At 39.0% G+C, this 20889-nt stretch overlaps 1 long non-coding RNA gene across 1 annotated transcript; it reads right to left on the bottom strand.

Moving 5' to 3' along the window:
- On the bottom strand, positions 5877-6498 carry LOC110264637. Its single transcript, XR_002350808.1, has 2 exons — positions 6338-6498; positions 5877-5957 (listed from the first exon to the last, which is right to left on the bottom strand). It is a non-coding gene; the product is annotated as an uncharacterized LOC110264637 (long non-coding RNA).

Raw genomic sequence — 20889 nt, 5'->3', positions numbered from 1 at the left:
TCCAAGACGGTTGCATTTGATGTTGAGGAGGGTGTACAACCTCCAAGGCATACTCTGGTTGAAGACTTAGAAGAGGTTGATCAAGAGATGGAGATTCAAGAAAAAGAGGTACAACCTCCCATGTCCTTGGTGAGAAATGAAGAAGAGATTGAATTGGAAGAAAGCTACCAAAAGGAAGAGGTTGAAATTGAAGAAGCTTGCAAAGAGGTGGAAGATGTCAAAGAAGAACACAAGGAAGTGGAGCTTGCAAGTTCATTAGAGACACCTCCCCCAAGGCCATTACCGTCCAACACAACATTCAAGTGGGTAACATTCTCATCCTTGGAGACGGATGGTCAACTTAGAGCTCTTTGTGGCATTAAGAGTAAGAGGAAGATGGTCAGTGGTAAGAATTGTCCTGCTAGGTTCATTATGGTTGGAAGCTTTAAGTTTAAACGCAAAGGTTGGTGTAGAGCTCAACTGAATGGGTCTAGGAAGTTATTTGGCCGCTTTAGTGAGAATTCAGATTGCTTGCTACCCGGATGAAATCATGATGATCAACACAAAGACGGGTGTAAAAGCAAAGTTTGGGATCCTGGAGTCTGTTCTGACATTCAGCATACTGAAAGCCTGAGAACCTGTTTAAAACTGCTCAAGGGCTTTACGTGCCTAATTTGGGACCCCGGAGGCCATTGGAATCACAAACATTGGTGGAGATTCCTAGATGAGTTCAAGCACAAGCCACCATAACAAAGGACTCTCCAAATGTCTAACTTAAGGACAATAACTAAAAGTGCTAGGTGGGAGACAACCCACCATGGTATGATCGTTCCTTTTTCATTTTTTATTTAGTTTTATTTGTTTTCGAGTTTTATTTTATTTTATTGTATTGAACCTAGAGTTTTGCATAACATTCATATTAGCATTGCATTCTGCATACTGCATTATAAAAAAAAAAAAATCACGCACGCGACGCGACAGCGTCGCTGACGCGTCCGCGTCACCAGTGCGTTGTGAAGAAAAGAAAGTAAACAGGAAGTCACGCGAAAGCATGGCTGGAGGCGCGCTTTAGGCTCAAACATGCCCACGGGTCTGCGTGACCCACGCGGCCGCGTCATTTGGAAAATAGCCTCCCACGCGTCCGCGTCACCCACGCGAACGCGTGGCTCTGTAAAATCGACGTAAAGTGGTGTATGGCAGTATGTTGGGCTGGAATGGGGCTAGACTCGTGCTGGATGCCCAAGCCCTCCCACGCGAATGCGTTCCCCATGCGGCCGCGTCATCTTCCAAAAATGGCCATCCACGCGATCGCGTCAATCACGCGACCGCGTCACCCAAAAATTTGGCAACAATAAGTTTTGAACAGAGAGTTGTGCGAGCGCGAGGCTACTCCCGCGCCAGTAGCACAGAACAAGTCACGCGTCCGCGTGACCGACGCGTCCGCGTGACCGACGCGTCCGCGTGACCGACGCGTCCGCGTGACCGACGCGTCCGCGTGACCGACGCGTCCGCGTCGACTCATATAAGCTCCAACCATGCGACCGCATCACCCACACGTCCGCGTCACATGCGGCGCACAGCTTATCTAAATTAGCCAAAATATCTTATCTTTTCTTCCCCAAATCCTTATTTTTGTTTTCCCTTATTATTCTTATTTCTTTCTTCTCTCTTCTTCCTTCTCTATTTTTACTTTTCCATTTTTCTTTTCTTTTTACATCCATTATCAAGGTTCTTTTCTTCTCCCCTCTCTACTTCTTCATTATTATTCCTTATGATTTGCTTATGGATTGTTAAGGAATTGTTTGACAATTATATATTACCTTTTTAAAGGGTTGCTTGCATGTTCAATTTAATACATTCAATAACTTATTTACCATGCATGCTATGTGTTTGTGAAAAAGCCCGTATGGTATTGTGCACTATTTTTAGATTTCTTTTATTCTACTACTCTAAATGCTTGCTTTTCACAAAACCCTTTTTATATTTTATTACTTAAATATAATTGTTATTACAAACATGTTGTTAGTTTGAAAGACTTGGTAATCTTACTTGGACATTGAATGCTTGATCTATGCTACTCATGCCTTTGCCAGCATGCCAATAAACATCTTGCATTTAATTGTCATTACATGCACTTGCTATATTTCCATTGATGATTTTTCACATGTAGTCATGACCATGTGTTAACATCATTCTTCCTTGCTGTGCATTGATTACCACCTTTCCCGCTCTCTTCCTTGCTCTAACCCTTAGCTTTAAAAGTTACTTTCTTTTTCCCTTTTCAGGATGGCCACCAAGAAGGTAAAGAGAAAGCTACTCCCAAACACCGGCAAGGACAGGAACAAAAAGAGCCCCAGCTGAAGAACCACAACCCCCATCCACTTGCACATCTTAGCATGCACCGAGGACGGTGCAACCTTTAAGTGTGGGGAGGTCGATACCGATCTCCATGGGTTAGCCATTTTCTTCTTTTCAACACCAATATTTTATTTTCTTTGTTTGTTCATTATTGTATTTGCATATTTAATTGCATGTTTGTTTGATTTTATGCATTTAGCTACTGATTGGTTAAAGTAATGAGTTTCTTCTAAGACCCCATTTTTGAAAAAATTTCACTAATTTAAATCAAAATTTTTGTGTTAAATTTGTTTGAAGTTGTATTTGGAACATAGTTTAAAAAGCTAAGAACACACAACTCGTGAGATTTTGAGCTTATCTATATGGTTACATTATTTAACCATAAATATTTTATTCTTGTGTGTTTACTTCTCTATGATTGTAATCTTTATTTTGTTTCATCCTATATGTCCAATATTTAATGTGTTACATGCTTGCATATGATTGAGGCCATCATTTGATTTTAGCTCACTTATCCCAAATAAGCCTACCCTTTAAATCACCCTTTGTCAGCCACTTTGAGCCTTTTAATCCCCATTTATTCTGTATTTTACCACATCACTAGCCTTAAGCAGAAAACAATTAAATATCCCAATTGAATCTTTGGTTAGCTTAAGATAGAGATTGTGTAACAATTAAGTGTGGGAAAACTGTGGGAACATGGGTTAATAAGGGAATGTGTTATGTTTTTACTTTGATAAAATATTGGGAATTTGGGTACCTACTCATGTGAGACTAGAAAAATAAAAAAATCCATGTGCATTGATAAGTTATGTTTATTTTTCTATTTAAAAAAAAGAGAAAAAAAAAAGAGAGAAAAAAATATATATTCAATAAATAAGTAAATAAATAAGGGGACAGAATTACCCCAATGTTAAGTTAATAAAAAAAATCAATGCATATGTGATAAAATTAAAGAAAAGTTGATACATGAGTATGTGATGCAAAAGTGAGAATTTTGGGTAGCTAGGCATGATTCTAGAGTTATATAGAGTGTATATATGTTAGGTGAGAGCTTGGTTAGTCAAAGATTCAATTTATAGCTCACTTAGCCATATATATACCTTTACCCTTACCTTAGCCCCATTACAACCCTGAAAAAGACCTCATAATGTTTGCATTGGTACATTAAATAATGTTGATTGGTTAGGTGAAGAACAAAATTTAGAAATCATGATTAGAGAAGAGTAGAGTGATTACCCTATACATTTGAGAGACTAGAGTGCATATACATTATCAATGAGAGTTCAGTGCTTAATTCTATGTTCCCTGCTTTCATGAGATATCTTCTTACAAGTTTACTTGCTTTTTATTGTATGATTTGAATTAGTGGAATTTGAATTATTTTTGTCTTGGAGAACTTGTTTACTTTTAACCAAGTAGATAGAAACATCTTAGCATATAGTTGCATTCATATAGATAGGTTGCATTTCATAAATTTTACCATTCATCTTCACTCTTTTATAGCTTCTCTTGAACTTAGCATGAGGAAATGCTAATGTTTAAGTGTGGGGAGGTTAATAAACTACTATTTTATGGTTTATCTTGTGCTCAATTGAGTGATTTTTATCAACTCTTTACCCACTTATTCATACTATTTGCATGGTTTTACGTTTTCCTTCCTAATTTTGTGCTATGATTGAAAACATGCTTCTTTGGCCTTAAGTTCCCTATGTTTAATCCTCTCTTATTACCATTAAATGCCTTGATATGTGTGTTAAGTGATTTCAGAGATTACAGGGCAGGAATGGCTCAGAGGATGGAAGGGAAGCATGCAAAAGTGGAAGGAATACAAGAAGTTGGAGAAATTGCTAAGCTGTCCAGCCTGACCTCTTCGCACTCAAACGGCTATAACTTTAGCTACAGAGGTCCAAATGACGTGGTTCCAGTTGCGTTCGAAAGCTAACGTTCGGGGCTTCGATTTGATATAATATTCAATAGTTGTCCTGATACTAGGCGATGCGAACGCGCGCTCCACGCGGACGCATTGCAGTTCCAAAAATCAGCGTGGCAGTTTTCTACTCCAGCGATTTCTGGGCTGTTTTTGACCCAGTTTTCAGCCCAGAAAACACATATTAGAGGCTATAAAGTGGGGAAATCCATTCATTCATAATGAGAAGCTCATAATTCATAATTTTTAGTTTTAGATGTAATTTTTAGAGAGAGAGGCTCTCTCCTCTCTCTTAGGATTAGGATTTAGGATTTCTTTGCTTTCAGGATTATTTCTTTTTATCAGGTTCAATTTTCCTTTTTTTTATTTTCCTAATTTAATTTATGAACATCCATGTTAGATTTGATTTCCTTTATTAATGCAATTTGAGGTATTTTTAGATTTAATTTTGTTTTGCTTTATTTATATGGATGCTGTTAATTTAATTTAGATATTTTCTTCCTTTTGGCTTTGGTTAAGTAATTGGTAACGCTTGAGTTATCAAATAAAGCAGTGGTTGAAATTGGGAGTTGCTTCAATAACTCTAGTCTTTCCATAGAAATTGACTAGGACCTGAGGATCAAGCTAATTAGTCCACTTGATTTACCTTCATAGTTAGAGGTTAACAAAGTGGGATTAAAATCCAATTCTCATCACAATTGATAAGGATAGGATTTCCAGTTCTAATACCTTGCCAAGAGTTTATTTTATTATTTCTATTTTATTTTTTTTATCATTTAACATACTGGTTTCTTACTTTCAAAACCCCCAATTTACAAGACTCATAACCAATAATAAGAACATACTTCCCTGCAATTCCTTGAGAAGACGACCCGAGGTTTAAATACTCGGTTATCAATTTTAAAGGGGTTTGTTACTTGTGACAACCAAAACGTTTGTAAGAAAGGTTGATTGCTTGGTTTAGTAACTATACTTGCAACGAGAGTTTACTATAACTTCTAAACCATCGATCTTCAAAAATAAAAAATATTAGCTGAGGTTAACTATACAAATCAAACAATGCTATAGCCAAGTTACATTGCGGTCAATTACACACTTAACTCGATACAATCAATACAAAGAATAAGAACTTAATTTGTAGTCTTAAAAATTGCGGTCAATTACACACTTAAAGCTTAAACTTTTTGAAACAGAATTCAAAGAATAAGAACTTAATTTGTAGTCTCTTTGCATAACCTTCAAATAAAACAAAGCCAAAAAAACTTACTCAGCAATAAAGTTGGATTATCCAAACAGAGGATAGTTAATGAAAAGCAAAATCAACATTACCTGGAGCAGATCAAACTGAACTCTCCCTTCTACAGCAACTTTACTTTCAGGAGTCCTGAATAAGTGGGTTATCTCTGCTTTGGGCCCATATCTCGTGTATGGATCAACAGCTAGTGGAGAAAGACGGGGTGTCTTGATAGTAGGTGCTTCTAGAAGATCTAATTCAAGATGGTCAAGTGGCCGTAAGAAAGAGTTCTCCAGAAACAATACACATTTTTTTCTCAGATTGCCAATAGAATTGAGAAAGGGGAAATTAAGCTGAGCAAACACTTCAAGATACCATGACAGCATCACCAACAGTCAGCTCAATGTCATATCTGCCAGAGAGATAGTAAAATTTCTCCACCAAGCCAAGAAAATCCTAGAAAGCCAAAATTACAAACATCAGTAGAACATTAAACATGATGTACCTTGAAAAAATCCAGAATATGACACTGCATAACTTTTGAGAAGCAACAACAACAAAGAAACACAATTGTGAACTTGTGATTCTTTTCTTCACATCAGTGGTAAGTCATGCTACCTTGAAATCAAATTATTAAGAAAATAAATCCAAAAGAAGAAAGAGAAACATTGAATTTCATGTTCATTCCTCTAGATTGAAAATATTGAAGGCCTATAATTTCTTCACCATCTGCAAACAAATTGAAAAAACCCGAAAACACTAAGTACACAAATTTACTACGGCCAACCATGAAACATACAAAGTATATTGATGATTACGAAACAGAATATACTAACCAAGTGAATGAACCAGGATGGAGCAACTGCCAAAAGTTGTTGCAGAATAAACTTTAGAAGAAGTTGGTGCTGAGTGTTTTGATGAACTAACTTCCAGAACTAGCATCCTCCCTGCGAGCATACTTCACCACCTTCTTATTCGAATTAGCAGCAGATGCCTTTGCCTTCTCAATGCACTCATCATACTCTCCACAACGAAATGCCTTCACCTGCTTCGATTTCTCAAGGTTATACCAGTCCCTAAATCAGAGAAAAAAAAATCACAACTCAAACAATAAACAAACTCAAGGATGACAAGCAACATTTCTTGAAAAGCCAACGAAAATTACATCATTCCTATATCTAGTTCAGGTTTCAGTCACATACTTCCCTGGCGTGCTAGCGAAATTCCAAATTTTCAATCGAAAAACATCAAACAAGGGCAGAGGAATACAACAGAGTAGTACCAAAAGGAAGCTAATTTAGTGAAGAAAACAAATAGAAAAGAAAAGAGGAATACAGAACTTAAAAAAAGAATCACGGGTACAAACATGTAACCATAGGTGCAAACACACAAAACAACAACAAAATATTCTATAAACAAGGTTATCATATTCAAGAACCCCCAAAAAATTGGCTCATGAATGCATTTATAAGCAGATGGAATTCAAAATTTCCAGAGGCTTGAACTCATAAACAAACCGTCCTTTATTTCATCGTTATTTTTCAATTCCCGTTCCCCACCAAAACCTCCCCCAAATTGTGCTCAACACTAAAAAAACCCCTAAAATTTGCAAATGCACTGCTGGCGCGAATTGAAACATGAAAGAAAGAGGAGAAGAACCTGAAACAACGCAACGAAGCAACTATTCCTTCAACAAGGGCAAGACCGACATTGACACCGAGCAAGAGACGTGGAAAGCCATTGGCGCTGACGCTGACGGTAAGGATGCTAGTAACGGCGACAAGGAGACGAGGCAGAGAGGGAGCGGAGGCTAACGGCGCAGCGAGGGTGGTGCTGGAGACGGCGGGGATGTGAGCTCGAATAGGGTAGCAAGGGTGAAAGAGTGACCAAGGGATGTGATGAGCTCGATGAGGGTAGCTCGATAAGGGATGGGGATAGGTTGAAAGAACGTCAATTGGGTTGGGGACTGGGTTGGGGGCCGGGTCTTTAGGATTTTTTTTTTAAAAAAAAGCTTTTGGCCACGCTTTTAAAGCGTGCCAAAAGAGTACTACGATATGGCCACATTTTGTAAGCGTGGCCGTAATGAAACTCTGTCGCCACGCTTTAAAAATGTCCCTGTTTCTCTCTATGGCCACGCTTTTGAAGCGTGGCAGAAAAAAAACGTGGCCGTTTCTCTAATCAATTGCCACCCTTCCAAAAGCGTGGCCGTTGACCCTTTTCGCCACGTTTTTGAAGCGTGACAAGAAAAAACGTGGCCAAATTTCTTTTCAATCGCCACCCTCACAAAAGCGTGGCCATTGACCACTTTTGGCCACGCTTTTAAAGCGTAGCAAAAAAAAAACGTGGCCATAGACCTTTTTTCTTATAGTGTTTTTTTAATTAAATTTTGTGAAGATTTTAGATTTTTCTCTTATTCTAAATGTTATAAGAATTTACTAAATTATTTCTATGCATTGGTTCAACTATAGAGACTTCTAGTTGTGTTTAAACCACATGCCAAAATGGAATTAAATGAAACAAACATCTAGTGGTCACATACTTATTTGAATTTAACAAAGAAAATAAATTTGATAGATAAATATGATATCTGCCATATATATAATTTATATTTTTTAGTGCTTAATTATAAAACATTCGTATATCTCTACTGTATTTTCTGTAAGTATTATTCAACCCTTGTTTATTGTGTTGTTTACAATTTATGTTAGGAATATTTATTAAGGTGTTAATTAAATTTAAGAATATTTATTAAAAATTCAAAATAAAAAGTGAATCTGTCTTGGATGGTATCAATGAATCTAACAGTTACTTGGTGCCCTCTCTATTTTACTTTATAGAAAAGTTTCTCCTAAACCTACTAATACATACCACTATATTAGTCTTATCGTGTAACTTAAAATTAAAATTTTTTTTTTATCAATATTGTGTATTAATGAAAGAATATAAAGTATAAATATATGCATACTGTCAAGTGCAAGCAGTAATTGAGTCATTCTATCCCTAATAGAAAAAATTCTCCTTCCTAAATGATGGTACAATATAAAAAATTTTTCATGAAAAAGGTAAAAGCCCTTAATAAGATAAAAATACTTCAATGTGAACTAAACATAAATTCAATATTCAATACTTATTTTTATTAAATTTTGTTTGACCTGATTTCACACTCAAATATTTATCTTTATCAATCTATTGATATCTTGTTTTATTTCATATGCACGAACCTCAGATAATTTAGTTAGACCATAGTTATCAAACCCGGACTGAACCGGTCGGTTCGACCAAAAAATCAATAAACCAAATTTTAAATCGGTGAATCGGATTTTAAACCGGTGAACCGGATTTTAAACCGGTCAGAGTTAACATTTGAACCAGATAAATGAACAAACTAGTTAAACTCAAAAAATTCGGTCAAACTCGGTCTAAACCGAGACTCGAATCGGAGCGGGTCAACCGCTGATGTCAGCATCGCTCAATTTCAAAAATTGAGAATATACACTAGGCGCTGCTATTGAGATTCGAACTTGAGTTATTCAAGTTGCAAAAAAGTCCTTTCAATCACTGGGGCAAGTCTTCTCTTTGTGTTATATGGTGTGTTTTAATAAATATATTACTAACTATTAGACACATCCTAATTAATCACTTGTGTATTAATTCTTTTAGTCATGTACATTTAAGATATTTTTTTATATTTTTATTCTAATAAATAGTATTCATAAATGTAATAGATACTAATTAATTAATGAATTAGAAAATAAGTTAATTTGATATAAAAAATTAAATTTTATATAATTAATTAATTAATTATGATCGGGTCAACCAGTTGAACCTGTGACCCACCGGTTGAACCAGGGACCCAGTGATTCAGTAACCTGACTAGGTCGATTGTCAGGTCGGTTCTGATAACTATGAGCTAGACTCTAAGCCAACAACAACAACAACAACAACAAAGCCTTGTCCCACTAAGTGGGGTCGGCTACATGAATCAAACGACGTCATTGTGCTCTGTCATGTATCATGTCTATAGAAAGACCGTTTACATGTAGATCTCGTTTGACCACCTCATGGATGGTCTTCTTAGGTCTTCCTCTGCCTTTCGCCCTTTGTCCATCTTCCATTTCATCCACCCTCCTGACTGGATATTCTATCGGTCTTCTTCTCACATGTCCAAACCACCTGAGACGCGATTCAACCATCTTTTCCACAATGGGTGCTACTCCAACTCTCTCCCTTATATCTTCATTTCTTATTTTATCCAATCACGTATGACCACTCATCCATCTCAACATCTTCATCTTTGCCACACTCAGCTTATGTTCGTGCTCCCTTTTAGCCGCCCAACACTCCGTACCATACAGCATATCCAGTCTTATAGCGGTGCGATAGAATTTACCTTTAAGTTTTAAAGGCACTTTTTTGTCGCATATAAAACGAGATGCACTCCGCCATTTTGACCAACCTGCTTGAATCCTATGATTTACATCATGTTCAATCTCTCCATTATCCTGTATGATGCACCCAAGATACTTAAAACTTTTAACTTTTCGTAGGATGTTTTCTCCAATCTTCACCTCTATATTGGGGTTTTCCCTTCTCAGACTGAACTTACATTCCATATACTTTGTCTTGCTACGGCTTATGCGCAGACCATACACTTCTAGAGCTTCTCTCCATAACTCCAACTTCTTATTTAGGTCTTCCCTTGACTCTCCCATAAGGACGATATCATCGGCAAAAAGCATGCACCATGGCACAGGCTCTTGGATGTGCTCTGTGAGTACTTCCAAGACTAATGTGAAAAGGTATGGACTTAAGGATGATCCCTGGTATAATTCTATACCAATAGGGAATTCCTCTGTCACACCACCTTGAGTCTTCACACTAGTTGTGGCCCCATCATACATGTCTTTAATTGCCCGAATATATGCGATCCTTACTTTCCTCTTTTCTAAAACCTTCCATAAGACCTCCCTTGGTACCCTATCATACGCTTTTTCCAAATCAATAAACACCATATGTAGATCCCTTTTATTACTATGATACCTCTCCATCATCCTTCTTAATAGGTATATCGCTTCAGTGGTAGATCTGCCTGTCATAAATCCAAATTGATTCTCTGTTACTTGTGTCTCTTTTCTCAACCTCCGTTCTATCACCCTTTCCCATAACTTCATAGTATGACTCATAAGCTTAATCCCTCTATAGTTTCTGCAACTTTGTATATCCCCCTTATTCTTGTAGATAGGTACCAAGGTGCTCTATCTCCACTCATCATGCATCTTCTTTGACCTTAAAATCTCATTAAAAAGCATGGTTAACCAGTTGATGCCTTTTTCTCTAAGATCCTTCCAAACCTCAATCAGAATATTATCAGGTCCTACTGCCCTGCCATTTTTTATCTGCTTTAGAGCCTCTTTTACCTCGAAGTCTCGAATCCTTCGATAGTAGTCAAAATTTTGATCTTCTTCCCTTGTGCATAATCGACCAAGGCTTGGAAGAGTCTTCTGTCCCTCATTAAATAACCCGTAGAAGTAGCTCTTTGAAAGAGCGGAAGATTGATGGTTTAGAGGTTATAAAAACTCTCGTTGTAAGTATAGTTACTAAACCAAGCAATCAACCTTTCTTACAAACGTTTTGGTTGTCACAAGTAACAAACCCCTTAAAAATTGTTAACTGAGTATTCAAACCTCGGGTCGTCTTCTCAAGGAACTGCAAGGAAGTATGTTCTTATTATTGGCTATAAAGATTGTAATCGAGGTTTAGAAGGTGAGAAGCAAGTGATTTGAATGAGAAGTAGAATAAATGGTAATTAAAATAAATAAATACTGTAAAGCAACTTTTGGCAAGGTAAGAAAAATTGGAAGTCCAACTTAATTATCTCTCTCAACAATAGTGAAAGTTGAATCTAAATTCCACTTAGTTAACCTTTACTAAAGTAAAGAAAAGTCAAGGGACTAATTAGTTTGACCTTCGAATCCTATTTATTTCCTAAGAAAAAGTTGGGATTGTTGAAGTTCAGTTCAATTAGCAAGATAACGATTATCAATTATGCTGAGTTTAATAATGTTGAGTTACTGATTTCTTAACCAAGACCAAAAAGGGAAAAAGTAAATTGCTGGAATAGAATATCTTCAGATTGGAAACAATGGTAACACAAATTAAAGAGAAAGCAATCAATAACTGAAATACCTCAAATATCATTAATTCAATTAACACTCTGTAACATGGAATAATTCATAAATTAAATTATAAAAGTAAATAATCAACTCAAGTGCTGGAATAAATAAATAAAAGTGAAAAGGGAAGCTTAAAACAAGAAACATAAAACCTGGATCGAGAGTCACTCTTAAAAACTAAGAGAAGTCCTAAATCCTAATCCTAATCCTAATCCTAAGAGAGAGAGGAGAGAACCTCTCTCAAACTAAATCTAAATCATGGAAAGTGAAAATTGGTGAGCTCTCCTTTGAATGGATGCATTCCCCCACTTTATAGCCTCTAGTCTGTGTGTTCTGTACCTGGATCTGGGCCAAAAGGGCTTCAGAAATCGCTGGGGGCGTATTCTGTAAATTCTGATACGTGGCCTCTGTCACGCGTCCGCGTGGGTCACGCGTCCGCATCAAATGCGCTATGCTCAAGTCGTGCAACCGCGTCAGTCATGCGGCCGCGTTGCTGCTTCTTCGCTCCTGGCACGCGATCGCGTCGCCTATGCGATCGCGTGGATACCAGTTTCTGCAAAAATCCATTTCACACTTTCCTTCCATTTTTGTACGTTTCCTTTTCCATCCTTTAAGTCATTCTGCCTTAGAAAATCTAAAACTACTCAACACACTAATCCCGGCATCGAATGGAAATAAAGGTAATTAAAATCTTAGGAAACATGTTTTTCACATACATCACATACATCACATAATAAGGAAGGGAAAGTAAAACCATGCAATTAATATGAATAAGTGGGTGAAGGATTGAATAAATCACTCAAACTAAGCACAAAATAACTCATGAAATATGGGTTTATCAACCTCCCCACACTTAAACAATATAAACAATACATGCTAAATCCAAGGTAAAGAATAAGGTAAAGCCAACCTTTTAATAATAAAGCATTTTTGCAAATGAGATGGGAAAAGAAAAATATTGTACAAACTTGCAAAACAATTAGTAAATTAAGCACAGATATATGTTGATGAGTTATTAAACCCTCACTGGAATTTGTGTTTACCCTCTAGTCACTCAGTGTTTATTGGGTTTATTCAGTCTACTTTTCTTTTTATTCTTACTTTCTATAACTTTGTTCTTCATCTAACCAATCAACAATTATAGAGTACAGTCATACCAGAAGTCATGAGGTCTTTAATGAAGGTTGTAATGGGGCCAAGGTAAAGGTAAGGATATATGTATAAGGCTAAGTGAGCTAATAAGTGAATCCTTAATTAGACTAAGATCTCACCTAACATACATATTTAGTAGAACAAGCTTCTTTACCAATTTTCCCATATTATCCCACTTGTTGTTACATGATCATGTTTCAATTTTATTTTTATCCCATGTGCATTGCTTTTATTTTGCATTGGGGACTTCTTTTGTATCCCCTTTTATTAAATGCTGAAAAATAACTTTTTTTTTAAATGCACATGGTAATTGAATCACTTTGATTTCTCATTAGCATGCTTCCCAAATTTTTTGAGTTATTTTATTTCTTTTAACTTTTTTACCTTTTGTTTCTATCATCCATGTTCCCAATAGGTTTTCCATATTTTAATCTATTCATAATTTTCTATCTTAAGCTAACCAAGGATTCAACTTGGGATTTTATTTTGTTTTTCTACTTAAGGCTAGTAGTGTGGCTAAATAGAATAAAAGGGATTTTAAAGGCTCAAGGGGGCTAACAAGGGTGATGTGAAAGATAGGTTATTTTGGGGTATGTGAGCTAAAATCAAATGACAGCCTCAATCATTCTTTTGGTATGTATCTATATTCTATATTCTATATTCTATAATTGGACATATAGATTAAAGCAAAGTAAAGAACGTCAGAATAAAAAGAAGCGAAACACACAGGAATGAAATTATGGTTTGAATGCAACCATACAATTAAGCTCAAGACTCACAGGTTGTGTGTTCTCTAACTCAAGCATCATATATCATTCATATATGTTATGCAGGTTTAGTTAAAAATTCTCATTATTCTCATAAAAAAATTATTTAGGGTAGCCTTTAAAGTTTTAATGTTCCTCCTTGATGAAATGTTGTCAACTTAACTATATGATGTAATGCTATATATACAAGGTTTATGGATTTAAATCTATTATGTTCAATTTCCTAGTTTACTTCCGTTTTATATTTTTCAAATTAAACTATGCTATCTTATGCTAAAAAGGGTAAACTATACTAATTAATCCACTAATAAGTCAGAATTGCCAACTAAACTAAAAATATGAACTAAAAATGCAAAATACAGAAATAGAGTAAAAATACATAAAAGTAGCAATGTATAAGTACTCAGAAAATAACAGTAAAAAGAAAAATACAGAAAAATATCCAAAATAAAAGAAAAAAAAGAGATGTAGTGGTTCACCAAAATAAAACGCCAGAGATGGCGACCTCCCCACACATAAAATGAAGCATCGTCCGTGATGCTCAGTCAAGCCGGATGTGAAGGGGTGTCATCACTGGTAGGGATGGTAGCTGGAGGCTCTGTGGTGGTGGTGGGCTGAGGGTCTGGCTGCTGTAGAGGAGGTGCTGACTAGATCGGGATCTCCGGATCTGCAGCCTCTATCTGATGCGTAACCTCCTGATGTGGTGCAGCCTGCTCTGTGTCTGCCTGCTGATGGGTCTCCTCCTGGAAGTGAGTCTCCTCCTCGTACTCATCCTCCTCCTCCTCTGATGGCTCTGATGGTGTGTCGGGCTCGGAGGGGATGTCACCACCCTGTCGGATCATCAGCTTCAGATGCGAATAGCGTCGCTGGCTGCGACACTCCAATCTCTCATACCGACGCCGGTTACGGCGCTCCATCTGATCAAGCTGTCAGAATAGGCGGTGCACGAGGCGGTATACGGGCTCAGAGGCAGGTGGAGGTGCAGTGGTGGCAGCAGGGGCAATAGGGGCAGCCGTGGATGAAGAGGGTCCAGCAGACGGTGGGATTGTCTCATCAGTAGCAGTGAAGGGTGGTGGTCTGTAGCCCAAAGCTAGGAAGTTCCTGCTGTGAGGAATGATCTTCCTGCAGTCCACCGCTGGTGGTCTCTCATCGGCATCCTCCCATGGCACGTCAGCTCGACGGCCTAGCTTTGTAACCAGATACGAAAAAGAGAGGGTGCCTCGGATGTGGACCCTGGCCATATAATGCCGGATAAAGCATGGCAGATAAAGGTCCTTACCCTCCATCACACACCATAGGAGGGTGATCATAGTAGCTGGGATCTCCCTCTCGTGAGTACTCGGCATCACATAGTTGCTCAAGATCTGGTGCCATAACCGAGCCTCATCATTTAAGTACGCCCTCTTGATCCCTCTAGGCATGGTGGTGTCCTGACCCATCTCCCAAGGAACTGTCGGGTCGTGATCTATCCGTGCCTTCACAGCATCCCAATCAAACTGCATCAGGCGCATGTCCTCCTCAGCCTTTGTATAACCATCAGGCTGATCGGACTTGGCTAGGAGCCGGAGAATGTCCTCTAAGGCCTCCTCAGTGACTAGAATTTGTTTTCCTCTCAGGTTTACTGCATCGAGGGTGGTGATGTAGTAGTTGCAGTAGAATTCCCGGACCCAAGATGCATTGACCTCTGTCAGTGCTCTTTTCAGAAAGAACCAGCCTCTTTACTTAATTTGCTTAGTGGTGTACTACTGGAGTGCTTCTGGAATCTTCAGAGTTCTCTCCAAGTATAGATTCCTAGAGTTTGCAAATGCCAGATACTTCAGCTCGCAGTATCGGTTTGCAAATTTTATTGAATCATTTGCAGGGAGTAGTTGGTCAGCTTTTTCCTGCTGTATAAAGTTCTTCTCCCGCCATGAGAAATCATGCATGAGGGCAATGATGGACTGGGAGGAATCTCCTCTCTTGCGCTTGCCAGTGGCCTTACCCTTTCCTTTCCTCTGTGAGGCAGACATCCTGAAAAATGGAAAACCAGGATATATGAAAATAGGAAAGCAAGTAGGCATATAGGCAAAGAAAATACAAAGTGGCATGGGAGAATTTAAATGAGGTAAATGAGTTAAGTAATGGCGTATTAAGAATTGTATAGTAGTTTAAAATTTGAAAGGAAGAATTTACAATCCAAAATGTATCAGAATTCAAGTTAAATAGAAAAATTGTCATTATGCCATGGTTAGAAAGTTAGAGGAAAGTGAAAAATCAGAAAAGAGATTTTAAAAGGTTAGTATGGTTAGAATGTGAAAAAGAAGTTAGTAAATTAAAATTAGTGAGTCAGTAAAATGCGGGTTAAAGTAAGTGGCATAAAGAAAATAGTCCATGTAACAAGGATTCACAATTATGACTAGAAATAACTCATAACCGAACAAGCAAAACAGGGTGATGTTGATTCAAATAGATATAAAGAAAGCAAGAACTGGAATCAGGATATCACAAATGCAGTCTATAAACCAGGAAATCAAAGAGGATAAGAAAGTCTGCCATAGCATTCATGAAACGGTTCGGTTAAGGCAGAGGACAACAGAGTGCAGATTGCCAAACCAAAACATGAATGAAAACAATTCACAAAAAATTTGGGCAGCATTCTGGCAAAAATTGGATTGTCCCGGAAAATAAACAGCAAACAAGGCAGTTCATATGAATTAAAAAGTCAAGCTGCAGTTACCTATAATTAATAGAAACATGAAAATTCAATGTAAAGAGCAGCAATATACAAGAAATACAGCATATGAACAAGATTACAGCAATAGCAGATTTGCAAATATGATGAAACAGAAGCAAGAACAGTGCAAATAAACAGACCTAGAGTCACTAACCACAGCCTAATCTACCTAACAACCTAAAATCCACTACAACATGCAAGACTATCTATCCTAATTATGAACAGAAATGGAAAAAAAATAAGAAGAACTACGAACGGATAAAAGGGATTGCGTGTTGCGGAACCTGGAAGGCGAAAGAAGGAGGTTGGGGTACAGAGGTGGCTGGGGTGGTGGCGGTGATGTCCGGCACGGCGGGTGGCGGCGGTGGGCACGGCGGTTGTGGCTGTTAGGGGGTAGGGGCTTTGGGAAGGGTAATGGGTGAAATAGGGGAGGGGATTGGATAGGGGAGAGGGGGTGGCGCGGCTGGGATGGCCGGCGGTGGTGGGTGGTGGTTCGCGGAGGGCAATGGCGGGAAGGGAGTGGAGGAGGAAGAAAGAAGAAGAAAGAAGGGGAGGGAGGAAGGGGGGTAGGTGGCGGCGGCGTCTGGACGNNNNGGGCTGCGCGAATGTAGGGTTTCGCGTGATAGGGGGTGTTATATTTTTGAATCCACGCGGCCGCGTGGTTGGGGTGAAAATGGGAAGGATGCGATCGCGTGGGGTGCGCGATCGCATGAAAGGGGTGGAAGAGGAGATGACGCGATCGCGTGGGTCGCGGGATCGCGTCGCTGGAAATTGTGCTAAACGCACGACTCCAGCACCGTTTCAGCGCAACTCTCTGTCTCCTTCTGGGGTGATGTGCAATCCATGCGACGCGATCGCGTCGCTCACGCGGTCGCGTAGGATTGGTATTTTGCAAGTGACGCGATCGCATGGGGCATGCGATCGCGTGGGCCAATTTGTGCAAAACACACAAGGGCCGCACGATTCCAGCCTAACTTTCTGGACGTTGGATATTTACGCTGATCTCCGGGTCACGCGGCCGCGTGGGTGACGCGGTAGCGTGGATAGTGTTTTCGCAATATGACGCGATCGCATGGGGCATGCGGTCGCGTCGTGCATCCCCCTTTTTTTTTACTGAATGCAGGATGCAATGCTTAATGTGAATGCTATGCATGATTCTAGGTTTAATAAAATAAAAATAAAATTCAAAAACAAACAAAATGAAATAAAATTAAAATTGCAAAAGGAACGATCATACCATGGTGGGTTGTCTCCCACCTAGCACTTTTAGTTAAAGTCCTTAAGTTGGACATTGGGAGGGCTTCTTGTTATGGTGGCTTGTGTTTAAATTCATCCAGAAATCTCCACCAGTGCTTGGAATGCCAATAGCCTCCAGGGTCCCAAACTAGGCATGTAAAGCTTTTGAGCAGCTTCAAACAGATTTTCAGGCTCCCGGGGTGACGAATGTCAGAATAGATTCCAGGATCCCAAGCCTTGTTTTTAAATCCGCCTCCGTCTTGATCTACATGTTTCCATCCTGGCAGTTTAAAGAGTAGAATCTCACCATGGAGACCAAACGTTCTCCGTGATCCATGCAATTGAGTATGATACCAATCCATGTGCTTCGAGGTGAAGCGTGGAACCTTATTGAACCTCGTGCACCAGCTCTGAGTACGAGCCATTTCCCTCTTACTCTTAAAGCCGCAAAGAGCTCTAAGCTGGCCATCTGTTTCAAGCAAACCATATTCAAGTGAATAAGTAAAGGTATAGGTTAAGGATTGTACCCACTTGAAGCTTGTATTAGGTGGTAATGGCCTTGGGGTAGGTGTTTCTGGTGGTTCTGTAAGTTCTACTCCCTTGTGCTCTTCTGTGAATTCCTCCACTTCCTTGCAAGGCTCTACAATTGTATCTGTGTCCTGGTCAAAGTTTTCTATGTCTTCCTCATCACTTGAGTCATAGATTGGAGGTTGAGAGAAATCTACCTCCGCATCGTCTTCATATTCACTTGGGGAAGATTCTTCGATCTCAGAGAATTCACTTGCAGATGCAAATTCATTACTAAGAGAATTTGACTTGTGACTATCATCATCAAGGGAATTTGTGTCCTGGGTCATTCCGTCTGATTCTTCATAAACAACTTGCCTAGGAGATTGTACAATATCCTCCTTAGCATCAACTGTAGCGTCCTTGACGGAGTTCTCCTCAGTTCTGGATTCCCATGGAGGTTCAGCATCTCCTAGATCTTCAACCAACTCTTCTTCTTGAACGATGACAGCTTCTTCTACCTGTTCTAGTACGAATTCATGTTCTGTCTTGTCCACTGGAGTTTCTGGTATCTCCTTCATGCTACGCTCTTCGTTAGACTGTTCACATGGGGCTGTGGTTGATCCTTGTGTATTTGAGCACCTAGAAACCCATTGAATTATTGTTTGCTCCAGTTGACGAATGGTTGTTTGAAGTTTATTTACTGTTTCCTTTAGGCGAACCTCTGCTTCTCGGGTTGCCGGACTTGGGCATGATACATAGGAAAGTGGTGGTGATTGGGAGTGATTGGATTGGTACTGGGGTAAGGAAGGATCATATGGTGGCGAACGGTGAAGAGAAGCTTGTGAGTGTGGTGGTTCGAGGTTATGTTGAAAGGATGGTTTATATGCACGGGGTGGGACTTGTTGGTAATTACAAGGTTGTCCACCATATCTTTCAGCTGGGTATGCATGGTAGAATGGTCTTTGTCCAGGATATCTCGGAGGATGTTGCTGCCTAAAGGGTTGATTAGATCTTCTTGGCTCCATCCATCATTGATTGGTCTGACCTTGATGCATACTCCTGCTGTAACTTCTATTTCCTTCAACAAAGTTAGAACCAAACTCAAAGCGAGAGGGGTGAGAGTTCATGGTAGCAAATAAAGATAAAAAGGAAAAACAAAAATAAATAAACAAACAAAAGAAAAATATTTACAATAACCAATAATAAGGCACACGTTAGCAGTTCCCCGGCAACGGCGCCATTTTGAAAGAGCGGAAGATTGATGGTTTAGAGGTTATAAAAACTCTCGTTGTAAGTATAGTTACTAAACCAAGCAATCAACCTTTCTTACAAACGTTTTGGTTATCACAAGTAACAAACCCCTTAAAAATTGTTAACCGAGTATTCAAACCTCGGGTCGTCTTCTCAAGGAACTGCAAGGAAGTATGTTCTTATTATTGGCTATAAAGGTTGTAATCGGGGTTTAGAAGGTGAGAAGCAAGTGATTTGAATGACAAGTAGAATAAATGGCAATTAACATAAATAAATACTGTAAAGCAACTTTTGGCAAGGTAAGAGAAATTGGAAGTCCAACTTAATTATCTCTCTCAACAATAGTGAAAGTTGAATCTAAATTCCACTTAGTTAACCTTTACTAAAGTAAAGGAAAGTCAAGGGACTAATTAGTTTAACCTTCGAATCCTATTTAATTCCTAAGAAAAAGTTGGGATAATTGAAGTTCAGTTCAATTAGCAAGATAACGATTATCAATTATTGAATGGATGCATTCCTCCACTTTATAGCCTCTAGTATGTGTGTTCTGTACCTGGATCTGGGCCAAAAGGGCTTCAAAAATCGCTGGGGGCGTATTCTGTAAATTCTGATACGTGGCCTCTGTCACGCGTCCGCGTGTGTCACGCGGTCGCGTCATATGGAGTTTTCCTTGTGGCGCGGTCGCGTCGGTCACGCGTCCGCATCGAATGCGCTATGCTCAAGTCGCGCGGCCGCGTCAGTCATGCGGCCGCGTCGCTGCTTCTTCGCTCCTGGCACGCGATCGCGTCGTTCATGCGATCGCGTGGATACCAGTTTCTGCCAAACTCCGTTACGCACTTTCCTTCCATTTTTGTACGTTTCCATTTCCATCCTTTAAGTCATTCTACCTTAGAAAATCTGAAACTACTCAACACACTAAACACGGCATCGAATGGAAATAAAGGTAATTAAAATAATTAATTTTAAAGCTTAGGAAACATGTTTTTCACATACATCACATAATAAGGAAGGGAAAGTAAAACCATGCAATTAATATGAATAAGTGGGTGAAGGATTGAATAAATCACTCAAACTAAGCACAAAATAACTCATGAAATATGGGTTTATCACTCTTCCACCTTTCATTAATCTTCTCCTCTTGAGCCAATACCTCTCCATCCTTATCCTTTATGCACTTAACCTGATCCAAATCTCTCGTTGTTCTTTCCTGGCTCTTTGCGATTCTATATATACCTTTTTCTCCTTCTTTTGTACTCAAATACTGGTAGAGACCATCATATGCTCTTGTTCTTGCTTCACTTATAGCCACTTTTGTCTCTTTCTTATCCGCCTTATATTTTTCCCAATTATCTGCATTGCGGCATAAAGACCACTCTTTAAAGCATTCCCTTTTTATCTTTATCTTTTCTTGTATACTCGCATTCTACCACCAGGACTCCTTGTTTCTTGGTCTTATTCCTTTAGATTCACCAAAACTTTCTTTTGCTGTTCTTCTAATAACTTCTGTCGTCTCCCTCCATATCTCTTCCGCGCTTCCATTCCCATCCCACTTTGCCTCTTCTCCTACCCGTCTTAGGAAGTTTCTT

This window comes from Arachis ipaensis, chromosome B07, assembly GCF_000816755.2.
Source record: "Arachis ipaensis cultivar K30076 chromosome B07, Araip1.1, whole genome shotgun sequence".
Lineage (NCBI taxonomy): Eukaryota > Viridiplantae > Streptophyta > Magnoliopsida > Fabales > Fabaceae > Arachis > Arachis ipaensis.
This window is presented reverse-complemented; position numbering and strand designations above follow the sequence as displayed.